The following is a 13,118-nucleotide window of genomic DNA, read 5'->3' as shown; positions in this document are numbered from 1 at the left end:
ACGAACATGGTTTTTTTGCGGTAATTGAAGGAAACATATATATACCAAGGAACATCTTTTGTCGATTTTTATTTTTTGCGAACGTTTTATGTTTAGAAAAAGAAATTTTTTGGTGGAAATTACCAAATTTAACGCGAAAAGAATCTCAAAAAGCAATGAGGCTTAAAAATACGATTTTCCAGTCTTAGATTTTACAACTTTTATCGAGACGTTAAAAAGCGTAAGTACAGTTTCTAGGAGCTACCAAACTGATTTCGACAAACTTTTGTTCCTGTAAATGTTGTATTAGTGACGGAAAAACTTGTAAAAAATGTAAACACACTACGAAATACACTCGAATAATTTAAGTAAAAAACTCTTCAAAATGACACTTTTTTGAACATACATCCCGACATATGTTGTTCATAAATTCTGAAAAAAAGAGTTTAAATCGAAATCGATTCCGTAGTTACTAAGCTAATTGGGCCCTTTAGTAATGTTGTCCCGATATCTTGTACAACTCGACTTGATTAGCAAATGACTGCTTGAATAGCATAGCAAATAGTATCCGTTTTCGATTTAAATTGACAAAGCCACTCATCCGCAGCAATTTTTCATTCAGGTCATTGAATTATTCTAGTTCAATAATGATATATATCAACTCGAATATTTAGATGTGTTAGTGAATATTACTTCTTCACATTCATTTCTGGGTTTTTAAAACCAACCTGGAGAGCACAGGTTTAAAATTTTAAGGATTTATATTTCAGTAACACTGAACGAAATTACCTCTGAACTGTTACTAAATACTCATTGCGTGCATATTAGGGTAAGTGTAATAATCCTTACAACGGGACTGAATTTACATTTCAAACATATCGCTGGCGTAAACGATAATATAAATCATGGATTTGCTATCAGTTCCAAATCCTTTCGTTGGAATAAACGGATTCTGTTCATTTGGGTTGTTTCAAAACAAAAACAAAAAAGAATCAAACCTTTTTGTATTGTAGTGTTATGGCAATAGCCGAATTGTAGCGATTGACATAGAAACGACCAACCCGTTGTTTGAATACAAAGTGCTGTCTTTCCATTTTCCGCCGTTAACTTCCCCAATAAGCATCCATTTTTCAATATACACTTTATATAGATGGATTAAATATATGTGCAGATGGAGATTCTACTAAAAGGTTTCGCATATTTTTAACGGGTATACTATATTTCATGTGAAGATAACGTCGCATTATTTTATACATAATAGCAAGAAAACAAAAAAAAATTGTAGGTACGAATTGAAAATGGTTATAAATTGTGTCTGCGATTGCCTAAAACCGGATATAGACTTAAAAGTCTATTATTAGTATTATTATTCAGTTATTCAGCCGAATTAATCGGTTTATCTAGTTGGAATTAGTTTGGTTTAATTGAGTTATATTTGCGTCTTTTCTCACGCGCCTGGACACCCCGAAAAGTTTTCCGAAAACACTAATCTGTGTATTTATGTTAGGTATATATATATATATACACAAAATCGGTTGCTTATGTGTTTGCATTGCTCTGGTTTCCGATGTCATTTATTAAAAGGGATTCATGAATTTATTACGAAAATTAAGAGGGCATTAAGAGTAATAATGGCAAAGTGATTATAGGACTTTTATTTTCGTTTCTGTTGTTATTTGAATTGTTTTTAATTAAAATTTTATCGGATGTGTTAAATAAGCAGCTAAAGACGGATAAAAATAATATTTTTAATTGAAGTTATGTTGTCGGATACCGTCGAGTTCGCGACAGCCTTAACGTTCGTAGTCCTTTTATATAAAATTTATCTAGCGAAATTGGATTATCCTCTAGCAGCTGTACAATAAAAGATGTCTTAACTTTAAAATCACAAATTATTCTTGAATTACGTTCTAGATTGTGTTTCCTATTAATATTTTTCAATGAAAATTGTATATGGTCAATTCCACTGTTAGTCTCATCTCACAAAATTGCTGTTTTGAGATTATTGTCTTATTTGAAGCATTGTGATGCGCTCTAAGTTCACAGTCACGTTAAGTCAGACAAACAAACAAACAGAATATTTTATACAAGTTAATAACAAGGTAAAATGGTACTACGATGTTTATAAATTTAGTTCATTTCAATTCAATTTATTCATCAAAAGAAAATCTTTTAACAAAATCTGGAAATAGTCATTTACATGACAAAGGAAGAAGAGTTGAAAAGTAGAGTTTTCGTGTGAATTTGCTTGAGCCGAGGCGAAGCCGAGGTCAATGAACACAAGAAAACGTGACTTTTCAACTTTTATCCCGATTTATGTAATGGATCTTACATGCTCAGGGCCCTCGGAACAGTTCGTTCTGACCTGATCTGAATGTGAAAAAATGCAATATGAAATTTTCAGATTCAGTTTCAGATCTCTAGCGACCTGATCTGATCTGAAATCTGAAAACATGAAACAGATCGATCTGAAATCTGAAAATTTGAATCTGATCTGAAATTAATCGGATCAATCTGAAATTTGAAAATCGTTATAACCCAACAAATGCAATTTTGTTGTAAAGTCTTGCATGCCTAGGCTCTACGCGCAACGATGAACTGATTAAATACAAAATAAGTAAGAAAAGATTTAATTTTTGGCATTTTTAATTTAATCCCAGAAGGTTTCAGATCGCTTCAGATTATTCAGATTAAATCAGATCAGATCGGATTCAAGTTTCCAGACTTCAGATCAGAAACAGATCAGATCAAAATTTTCAGATCAGATTCACTTAGGATAAATTTCAGTTCAGTCTGAAAATAAATCGGATTGATCTGATCTGTTCCGAGCCCTGTCAGGGCGTCGAGTTATGAATTGTGAAAGGTGCAGCATTCGATGCGTGTAGCATGTAAAGCAAACATAAATTAGGGGACGTAGAGAGCAGTGATCTATTTATGTGGAAAAGAACAAATGAAAAAAGAACCCTAACACATCTTCATCCGAACTTAAATATGTACCTAAACTAAAACACTAAGGTGAGGAGAAGATGGCAGAAGAGACAACTGCTTACGAGGCAAAGTCAACTGGGTACAGAAGTCTGAATCAACAACTCATTAATGTCAGCATTCGAATTAATATAGCAGTCGCTAAGAAAACCCACTTTGATCTTTTCAAGATTTTGTTGAGGTAGTTGAATTCTCGCAGAATCGTTAATCCTAAACTTGATACGTGGAAGTGTGGCACGGTTCGGCTGGTTCTAAATTTTATTTTGGTCAAAATCCTTCATGTATTTCCCTTGCAATATCTCACTCAATTAGCCTGAAGCAATCTGTACCAACTCTTTTTTAGCAAAATAAACTTGTCACAAGTTACGTGGAATTGCCCATATTCTGTAATGGAAAATTCCAACACAACACTCTAAAATTGTTTGGATAATATCCTCCTGTTTTATCTACGTGTTTAAGTGTTTATAAAATTAAAATGTTTGTCAACAACTAACGATAGAAGCAGTTAACAGCATCATGAAAACTAGTTTCATGTTTTCATCAGATCGTCGGTCGTTTCACCGAAAGAGAGGCGAAATCTATCTGTAACTTCAGTTAAACCCTTTGCTATTTTATAGAATAGAAACCAACTACATTTGTTGCTGTTCGAGTCACTATCTTACGTATCTACGTATAATTTTTCAATAAAACCACATCGATAACGAGTAATAATTTGAAATAATAAACTGAACTAATGAAGCTACTTTAAAGTTTGTTAATTTACTAAATTAACAAACAAACTTCGCCATTCAGTAACAATGTACCCACAACGTAAAATATCTTCAATCTTGAAAGCATTCTATGCAAAATTTTGCTAAATAATCATTTCTATTTTGGACACTTCAGCACGTATTTAAAGCAAGTTTAAAGCGGTTATGATAGCATAACATGACTGGTGTTGTTGTTGCGTTACATGCTTAGGTGCACTACCTACCCCATCGAAAGATTTAATTAAGAGTTTTCAAGATGTTAGTCCATCATGCGGTTAAGATTGTTATCATCTTCATCCCTTTTCAAAATTTTAATGGTGCCCTGCTCTCCTCTTTACAATTCACGTAACATTTGAAAAACTTTTATCCCAAATACATTTATATGTTAATGACTTTAAAGATTTTCTATTAAACCACATGCAAAGCACTTGGCTAAATCTCTTTCGAATTCAATATAATATTAAGTAAAATACACCATCAATAAATTTTATATAGAGGATTTTATGTCAACGACCATCTCATCTCTTAACCTCCTTTCGACATTAAACTGGGGAGTATAAAATACTGGTTTCTATATATAGATATGTATTTGTACCACCGAACAACGAGTTTAGTTTAATTAAATTAATTTTATACGATTTTTTCTTCCTTCGTTTTTGCCAATGTCATCAAATCAATTCAGTTGAAACGGTAAGACCAATAAATTGTTCTATTCACCAAACAACAAACGTATTGTAATCCTCAAGTAAATCCGCACACCATACGATCCACCCACACATAACATATATACGGCGTGTTGCAAAATTCTTTTTGAATGGTTTTGTCCTTCTGAAGAGAGATTAACAGTCGAGTTGACTATTCCTAGAGTACTGTACGTATGTATAACGTTGTTACACACACGTCTATTGGCGTTCACGAACGAAATGTACATTTCTCTAGCTATAAATGACAAACACATTGTGTGTCGGTGCTATTGTTGGAATACGGATTTTCTTGGAGTTTTCTCACTATTTTGTATGTTTTGTCGTAATGGTGTGTAGAGTGAAAAAAAAAGTTTATTGCAACACTTGCACATAGAATTTACTTGAGGAAAACGAGTTGTATTTTGCGTAGAAAGCTTTTGTTTGATATAATTGAAATTTATGGAGTATTTTAAGTGTTTGCAGTAGATGTTTGTCACACCGTATATCTTAATTTGCATGTGTGCATATATATGTATAAATTCAGAGACAGTGTGGTATTTCTATGTACGTTACGTAGTCACTATCGCTTTAATTGAGATTACTCAATTTGCATCTTTTAATAAACAATACGAAAGTGTTGTGCTTAACATTATGATTTACGCAAGTTTCCCGACCGGAATGGCCAAAAAACGAAGCATCGGACGTTTTGCTTAAATGCGGTTAGTTTAAGTGAAATTAATAAATTTTAACCGCAAGAGACATTAACTCTTTTAAATTAATATAAATTGAACGGAGCAGTGGGATTTGCCAGATTAGCCTACATGACCATACATGTCTGCTTCGAACAATGCATAACATCTTTACTTTACAATTTTTCTAGAAAATAGGTCCTGCGACCTGCGACGAAGACTTGCCATTGAAATTATACTGAAAATCTAAGACTACGTGATAGTCTAGTCGATAAGGGCAAACGTTTACCAAAATCAGTTGCTCAAACAGCACTTAACACACTTCTAAAAGTATTGTAACAAGAAGAGACATACATTTTTTTTTAGAAAAAGTTTAGAAGAATTTTAAGTGCTGTTTGAGCAACTGTTTTTGGTAAACGTTTGCCCTTATCGACTAGACTATGAGCAGAAAAATGCACAATTTTCATCACATTTAGGATAACACTTCATTTTTAAATTTAAAACCAGACTGTTGAGCTGGCCAGTTCAACTTAAATTATTTTATTTTATTCACTAGTAGTTGAACTTTAATACCCGAAAAATATTCAAAATTTTTCAATGCATTCTTTCGCCATCACCCCATCACACATAGCAAAATATTCTACAATTCCTCAAAAACCTATTTTATTTTAAATAATATGGAATAATATGCTGAGAGTCAGTCGTTTGTAAATTTCAAATAGCAATGATTGTAATTGCAATGAGTTTTAAACAAAAATTTTCCGTCGAATTCAGTTTTCCAACTGAAATGCAAAATTTTAAATAAAATGAAAATATGCTGCCTCGGACATTTGGCAATCAACATTGGAGCTGAATTTAATCGTAATAATCATTACGATGCGATGGCACATTAACTCACCCATAACTTCGTGTTATACATTCACACACTCATTCTATGAGAACCGATTAAACCTAAATTCGGAAGCAAAATTTATGCTTCATAGGCTAGCCTCATACACCGAGGCCCGGAAGACTGCTGATTATTTGGACTGGATACTTGATCGCATACATAACAACTAAATCACATTAAAAAGAAACGGGAATATTACCATCCTTACTTTGCAATACTCAGCGTTATTGCCTGATTCTATTCATGTCACAATTTCAGTGAATAACAAACATTCCATTTGGTCGAGTTTCAAGACCTAACACAAGATTTCACAAAATATAAAATTACTCCAACAAAAAGCTAAATTTTCACGCAAGCATCTAACGGCTGTTTACCTTAACCCGAAAATATTTTATATGGTATTACAGCTCCATGGCTAGGCAAAGGTCATCTAGTTTAATGTTGTTAATATCATCCGGATGAATCGTCTATTGACAATAACCACTCCCTTTTGCTTAAGTAATTTATTAACAATGCCAATAACACTAAATATTCGTTCATAATAGCGGTCTGAATCTGAATTGGGGTATTACTGAGAAGAGCTGATTGTATATTATGACTACAACATGTATGCGTGAGTTCTGTGAAATCGGGAGTATATGTTATGTATTGGCTCGATCTCCTTACAAAGGTATCTTTAAAAAAACATAATCCGACGTGGACATTTTTTTTAGTATGCATTCTAGTTGGAGAGACTATCAGATCCAATAACCTAGATGTACGATAAGTCATAATTTAATAAGTTAGTTGTAACTCCAATTTTGTATGTAAGAGCTCGATCACCGGTGAGGACGATTGGACAATTCTGCTTGGCTTTTTCTAATCACATCGTAATTAAATCTCCGCTGTTAGACATTTAATATCATATAATATGATCAAGATACTCTTTTATTAGTTAAAACTATGCCTGAGGTTAGGCACAATACACGTGAGGTCACAGCCAACGTCGCCATCAGCCATCAGATGTCTGGCTCACTTGGTAAAGACCTGTTGGTATTAAAGACTTTATTTTAAAACTATTTTTCCCCACAATTTCACACCCCAAAACAGGGCCTACTTTTTAGAAACTTTCAGTGACGTCACAGTCGTGACTAGTAGCGTCAACTATCGGTATGTATATATTAAGAGTCAAGAATGATGGATCCTCTTTTAATTAGAATTACTAACTTGCTGAGTACTCACAGTGGAAGCCAGTACTAATAAATTAACAAACAAAGCTGATTAAATAGATTAAGATTGGCTCGTCTAGTAAGTGTTTAGGTGGTTTTGAAATCTAGTTTTTTCATGTTGCAGATATTGCAGTGCAGAACCTAATATTTGGGAATTAATTCTCTAAATTCCCAAAAATTCCCTAAAATTCCCTAAATTCCCAAAAATTCCCTAAATTCCCAAAAATTCCCAAAAAACAACAACAAATATTTCAAAGAAGCAAAGTCTTTTATTTTATCGAAGCTGATTAAGATCATTTTACATTTGTCGGTTCTAAATATTTATAACTTAAAAATTTCGTCAAACTTATTGTTTGTTGGGTGGGTACCTAAGATGCTGGCTGCGTTGCCTTGTTGAATAGCCAAAGATAAACGGTTGTATAAGAATTGTTTTGCTCGAATGTCACCAGTTTCTTCAATTAACATTTTGCCAATTGAATCTACGAATAATTTTGTTTCCTTGCACCACGGGCCCAATGTTTCGAATTTTAAACCAGCCAACAGAAAACCTGACGCTTTGAGTTTCGTATAATGACTGTGCTTCTGTTGGCATGCTCGTTCAGCCGCTGAACCTGCTACCTTGCTTGTAAGATGAAGATATGATGCTGCCAAAGTGTCGACACAGGTAACGTCCCAAATTAATCGTTTCCCTTTGGGACAATGGTGCGAGTGTGACGCCATCTGAGCGTTTACCATCATCACGTGAAAAGCCTATCGGTTCCAATGAATTGCCACGACGTGCAGATGTCAAAGATCTATTGAAGATCTGATTGAGGATAACGTGTCTTGGATATGTTCCCTTAGCGTTCGGGCAGCTAAGGCCATGTGTACCAGATTCGTCTACTAACGAATTGCATATGCATTTGTGTGCGGAGTAACAGTTGACACCGAGACGGAGAGCAACACAAACTTGAAAACCTTGTTGTACCTTGTTGTACCAATGTTGCTAGAAGGGATAACGCGTAACCAGCCACCTGACTCTGGTGCTTGTACAGCTTTAAAACGGGCGATATCCTTGACGTTTTCGTAGTTAATTTCTTCGGCAATTATTCTTTCTACATTGATTAAATCCCATTGTTTTTGTATCGACTTGTTTTCCGGAACTTCGCCATGGTTAACTGTATTCCAGTAGTCCAAAGATTCGTTATAATGATGTAATGTAATTTGGTTGTCCATGTTGTGTAATATGCGAGACACCAAACTACGCACTCCATGCAACGAACTAAAAAAAGCTGGAAGGCAAACATCGGTTATTTTCCTAATTCCTAAGCCACATTTTGAAATGGGAACACCGCCTGGGCCCATTGGATTTCGTCAATTGTGATGTTGATAATTGATTCCAAACATACTTTTAAGAAATTATCCATGTCCGATGTTAGGCTTCTGTACTTCCAAAATGCACACGTTCTCAACATGTAGGTCAATTTTGGGATAAACAAACAGTTCTTTAGTAGACAGTAAGCGGTTTGTGCATTCACTCCTTCAAGTCTTGATGCAAAAAGTTTCAAAGTTTCGAATTTTTTTCCAAAAGCAATAGGATAGCCTTCCTCAAAGATAGGTACGCCTAATATTTCGAATTCATGTTTTTCGGTTATCCGAATACGAGGAGCAACTTGTTCGAATGCATCAACAATTTTTGGGTCCCTGAAACCAGATACAAAGAAAAGCTCGCACTGTAGCCTACATTCGCGTGTTTCGTATTTTCTTTTTAATGATATCTTTTCATCAGAATCCTTTTTGAAACTGCTCATTAATTAATTCCCAAAATTCCCTAAAATTCCCTAAATTAGCTAAAATTCCCTAAAATTCAATCTGCGTAACCTTCCTAAAAAAAACTCCACTTTGACAACAGTACGCACGGTAACAGGTAACTTGTAAAAAAACGAAAATCAAAACCCACTCAAAGCCAGTGTCGATCCACTTGTGAAACGGACACTGCATGAACAAATTCCTTAATCTATTGGTCTCGGAATCGGTTCGTATTAAGTGAAAATTGAGTGTAGAACTCACGCACGGCTTATCGGTAAAATCTTTGTTGAGAGAACCGCTTTTCCATTCCTAGTACATACATGACATCAGGTCAAAATAAAACCTAATGCTTGTGGTCCGCTTAAATAATGATCTAGCACCTAGCGCTGCGTGGTTGAGCTATTTTTCAGTGCTGCCAACTATACCGGTTTTTACCCTTAGTCCGTTTAATTAGATGTCTGAGAGTAATAATTTTAATTCGAAATCGGAACATTAAACCATTTTTTGACTGATCTACAGACGATTCTCAATAACGACCATGTGAAGTTAATCGGAAGTCTGTAAATAATAATATAATGAGAAAAAACCTATGAACTATACTATAGCAGAATATTTGTTTCTATTTTCCATACATGAAAGAAAATCCAATTTATCAAAGAATACGAAGAATCAAATATTTTGGTTGTTTTTGTTGGGACGTTCATCAGCTGTATATTAATCACAATAAAAATGTAATTTACATTGACTAATGCATTGACCATGAATCAGATAGAAAATGATAGAAACAAACTCCACATAATTTTGATTTAATACACTGAAAAACAAAAATTGAGCATAAAATATTAATGAGTTATACGTTCGAGTTGAATGAAAATGTGTTTTTTCCTTGTGTTTATGTATGTATTACGGTGATAGTCATTTTATGCGGTTTAATTATTTCACTTCCTCTCTGACATATAACTATTAATCAAAAATGCAAGTATCTGCGATATTAAACAGCACAATACAATTGAGTGGAAGAATCGCTTTTCCATTTTCTAACATTCCATTAGTCAATTTGATGTTTCAATTTACGGCAAAACAATTTAATGGACAACCAAACTTTGTGATTGCAAACACCAAGAAATCGCAACGAAAAAGTTCATTTAGCCGTGTACAAGAGAAAAACAAAACTGCCATCAGCCAAACTGTTTCAAATAGGACAATGCTTTCAAGTTGCATATACAATGCGATATACCATGTGACAAGTATTTTGGTATTGATTGATCGACACTTACCATTAATTCTCCTTTTTTTTCCTAAATGGGATATTGATTTTTGCCCTGAGATGGATTCTCATTTAATTAACTCAAATTCGATCTCCAGCCACAGACTAATCAATTTTCAGAATATTAGACAATATACCGAAAAAGGGCGACCTGACATTTTTGAATTTATCGTCTAGATTTTCAAAACTTTTACGGTTTATAGTTCTGCTAAAAAGTTTCATATTGGGTAACTACTAGCTAGTTCCTTTTAGAGATCACATAAAGTTTGATTTATTGTTGATTCAAAGAATGAAAATTCTTTCACGCTAACAATATTTTTCTTATTCGCGAAAAGTTTTTATTTTAATATGCATTTCTCATGAAGGAAATGCTTTAAATACGTTAACTGTGTAATCGGTTGACCGGTCATGCTGATTATGATTTAATGTAATTTATTTGCTTCAAAACAGATGGACGTTCTTTTCTGACATTTGCCGCAACATCAGCGGAGCCCTCCCTTTCGTCCTCAAATGTATCAAGGTAGGAAAAATAGGAAATTCAAACGTGAGCAAAGTTTGCTGCCAGAGCGAAGCGAGCGATCACTATGTTTTTCATGTGTCGGGGCCGAAAATGAGTGAGTTTTGAGATTTTTCTCTGGTTTTCGACCCCTTACATGATTTTTTTTTGAGTATCTGTTTTGGACGATTGATTTTAGGCAACTCGCGAAATAGTGCCATAGTGCCACACTAACGTTAAGTTATCTTCGTTCTCGTTGTATGAAAATGAACAGTTCTAATTTCCAAAACAGATACACAAGTAACTAGAAAATGCTTCCTACTGCGGGACGAAAGAAAAAAATGTAAGCCTACGGGCCGAAAATGACAAATATGTAAGCCAACGCGGCTAAAGCTTGGCTTTCGCTCTTTGGCTTATATTTTTCAAGTTTTGTTCCCAGTACGTAGCCTATAAAGCTTAATATGTAACTCTTTCGGCCTCTGCAATCGATACGTATTAGTTATTTAGTTATTTTCATGTGTCGGGCCGAAAATGAGGGAGTTTTGAGATTTTTCTCTGGTTTTCGACCCCTTACAAGAATTTTTTTTGAGTATTTGATTTGTTTTGGACGATTGATTTTAGGCACTTTCGCAAATAACTATTGTGTATCTGTTTTGGACGATTGTTTTTATGCAATTTCGCGAGTTGTAATAAAGGTTTAGTAACTAATGAATGCGTAGCTTAACACCTTTGGTCTGTTTTTATGTCTCGTTTTGTAGTGGTTTTCTCTGGCCTATTAAATGTTTCTTATAAAACATTATAATTTGTGAATTTTGTGATACACCTCGAATCGCTGAAAGTTTGATACTGGATACTGGATACCATGAAAGTGATTTAAATTTGTATTTTCGTATTAAACGTGCTCAACACACAGACTTTAGCAAGAGAATTTTCTTATTTAGTTAAGTGCATGAAAAATGATAGCAATAAGACTTGGAATAATATGAAACTTAATAAAATTTGGAGTTAAATGAAAAGCCCGATAGCAAAATGGTGTAGCTACACATCTACCAGCAAAATCAAATGAAATGTTGTTAGTCTCTGCAAAATGTGTATAGGTTTGAATAACCGAAAGGATCTAAATTGTATCTTTTCTGCGGTTAAAATCTCATGCTATTTTCCACGTAAAACCATTTTTAGTTTTTTATTTCTATTATTTTTTTCTTCTTTTTATTCATCTATCTGCACATACTATGCTACGTAACTTTTGATGTACTAAATTTAAACCACATAACATTTCGGTGTTCAGCATTGTTATTTAATATTTTTTTGTACCCTTTTTGTTTTAAAATATTTTCCGACTCTGTGTATGTGTATTTTATAACATTTTGGTTAGCTCGCTCTTTTTTTGTCCATTTTATAAAACCGCAAACGTATCTATATGTGTAAACTTTAGCATATTTTAATAGAAAAACCATTTTTGTTAAAAGTAATTATGAATGGCGATTCGCACAGAGGTAATACTTACAATGTGGTTTCTATGTCTGATGGACAAAGCCATTCTTAATTCTTTAATATTGTTTACTGGTCACAATGATATTTTCGTATTGTAAACATTAAAGAGGTGGATAACTGATAACAAAAAACCGATTACTACACAGTCATTATACTGTGCTCGAAATATAATGAACGTCATTGAAATTTAGATATGAATTTGCTTAAGCTGTGCCACTCATACAAACAAAACTGATTACTTGTGTACTATTGGTAAAATCATATAACACTCTATAAGCAAATTTCTATTTCTTTGTATAAATGGATCAGCAGAAAAACAGATGAGCAAATCACTGTATAGATTTCACTGACGTCCACTGTTAAAAGTTTACGTAAAAAGTCTTCCAATTTATATAGAACCGAGTGTAATTAGTTCTTTGTCGAACGAATTGAGTAATAATTAGCCATAAAACTTGCTATCAGCTATTATGTACTTTCATAAAAGCTTATGATTAAGATCTTGTTGACCGTCGTATATTAATTCAGTGCTTTAATAGAGATGTGTGAGTAATTTACAACACTAATAATAATGGATTTTCAAATAACAATTGAAATACTTGTTCGGGCTTTCGATATGATTTCTCATATAGTTAATGAAGCAACTGCAATTCACAAAGGGCCATGATAAAAATAATCTATTTCGACGCTTGTCAACCATACTTGAGTTAATAGTATTCCAATTCCAACCACGACATAGTAAAGATAGAGGCAGGAGTGGATGATTTGATCCCTCTTTGATTCTGGGACATTTTTTTACTATCAAATTTTCTCGTTATACTACGAACTTAGAAGAGAATTTTCTGTGTACTAATAGTAGATTATTCACCTCTGTCCACATGTTCATTTAGACAC

Source organism: Bradysia coprophila, unplaced genomic scaffold (genome assembly GCF_014529535.1).
Source record: "Bradysia coprophila strain Holo2 unplaced genomic scaffold, BU_Bcop_v1 contig_358, whole genome shotgun sequence".
NCBI lineage: Eukaryota > Metazoa > Arthropoda > Insecta > Diptera > Sciaridae > Bradysia > Bradysia coprophila.
The sequence above is the reverse complement of the archived record's forward strand: the minus strand, read 5'-3'. Positions refer to the sequence as shown.